Genomic DNA, 1,877 nt, shown 5'->3' on the forward strand with positions numbered 1-1,877 from the left:
TGTCGCCTCGAGCCCAAGCTCATTAGCACAACTCGCGAACAAATACAATCGGATTAAATAACTACAATTGTTTAATTACAGCTATAGTAGATTCTAGATTACAATGTTGCGGGATTATCCAAAATTCCAAATGCTCCGGTGTTCTTTTCATCTCCGACATATACGTTAAGCTCTGTAATTAGTAACCATTATCTATGATCGACTTTATTCTTGGTTCTCAATAAGCATTATATTTGATGAAAACATTTTTTAGGGGAAGAAAATAAAATAGGAAGAACGACCTAACTTTTATATAAAAAAATATAATCAATACGTTTAATTAAAACTAAAACATAAATATGTATATCACCACTCTTACGTTAATATAAATGAAAAATATAATAGAAATAAGAAAAAAAGAAAAATAAATAAGAAAACTGTATTGTTTTCTACGACTTACTCCCACATGTGGAATAGTCTATCTGGTTGCCGTATGACCCATCCTAGGGACAGAACAAAGTTATTAGATTAAAATAATCCACAGAAAGTTTTTAATTCATAAAATTAACAGGTATAAAGTGTTTATCCTGAATAAATCCTTTTTATAAAAAATTGCAAGTCAACTTTCGAATAACCAGATTTTATATTTTATCTAGCAACTAGCACATCTTACCAATTGCACAAACACTTGGTAAACACAAAAATTGTAACGTTGAAATAGGTAAATATTCCGTAGCACGTTCAGACTCCCGCGTTTCGAATATGAAAGACTGTCGAACGATACCGTCCCTAATAAAGGCAGATTCGTACTGCTTGTTCATTGTCTACGCTTCTGGACTGTAAGCGAATCCTGTACGCTGCGCAAATGTCTCCGCGCCGATTATATAAGGTTATCCGAAAAGTGTCTTTCCTTTACAGTCACCTCTTTTACAACAACGCATCTTTATACAAACATAAAACCTAATGTCACAAATGTTGTGATCTTTATCGTGATAAAACAAAATGGATCGTACGTAATTCGATAGAATAATACAAAACGAAAGATGTGCATCTATTATTTCCATATAAAACGAAACAAATTTTTCGGACCACCTAATATTTCAATTTCACCACAATACAATAACGACTTTACATTTCGAAAATTGTCACCATTACGCGGCTGATTTTTATATAGATGTTATCTATCAAAGTGGATAAAATATGTAAATGCAAAATATATTCAAACTATGTAATAATTGTACAATATTTTACAGAAAATAGTTAATTTAATGATTGTTCTCCCGTGAAGCATAAGTAACGCTAGAGATATTTGGCAAAAAATGGAGACTATATCTGCAATCGCCACTGAAAATTGTGTAACTGCTGCACACATACGTAAGTATAATACATAGCATAAACCGCTACAATGCTTATAGCTATATCGAAGAAGATACTCTATACGTAACTATTCTCTAATCTCCACATGACCAAACTATGACCCTAGGGAACAATGTATACAAAGCTGTATTATACATGTACGATGTATATATACATATTTTGCTCACTGTCAACAATATACAAGAAGGGTACTTTTACGTATCCCCACAATAATTTTTTAAAAGCAATTTTTGTATCTCAATACTTCAGATAGAGGAGGTAATACCAGAATTCTACGAGATATTTTGTTGTATGTAACGACAGCAGGGACAACAAGGATAGCAGGGACAGATTTAGCAAACAAAAAAAGAAGTTTATATAAATATACATGTCGGAGATAAGAGGACACCGATGCCTTCCGTCCGAAACCTCGGGTAAATCCATAGAAACATTGTAATTAAAATCTACAGTTGTAATTAAACGATTTGCCGTCACTCTACCCAATTGTATTTGTTTGAAACTTGTGACAATGAGCTTGGGCT

General features: G+C 32.7%; 1 long non-coding RNA gene across 1 annotated transcript in view; it reads left to right on the forward strand.

Moving 5' to 3' along the window:
• Positions 1–1,877, forward strand: part of LOC117151500 — an 8,556-nt gene that overhangs the window by 3,766 nt on the left and 2,913 nt on the right. The window contains exon 2 of the long non-coding RNA XR_004461491.1: positions 171–174. This is a non-coding gene — a long non-coding RNA (uncharacterized LOC117151500). The remainder of the gene's footprint in view (positions 1–170; positions 175–1,877) is intronic.

Source organism: Bombus impatiens, unplaced genomic scaffold (genome assembly GCF_000188095.3).
Source record: "Bombus impatiens unplaced genomic scaffold, BIMP_2.2 scf_0238, whole genome shotgun sequence".
Lineage (NCBI taxonomy): Eukaryota > Metazoa > Arthropoda > Insecta > Hymenoptera > Apidae > Bombus > Bombus impatiens.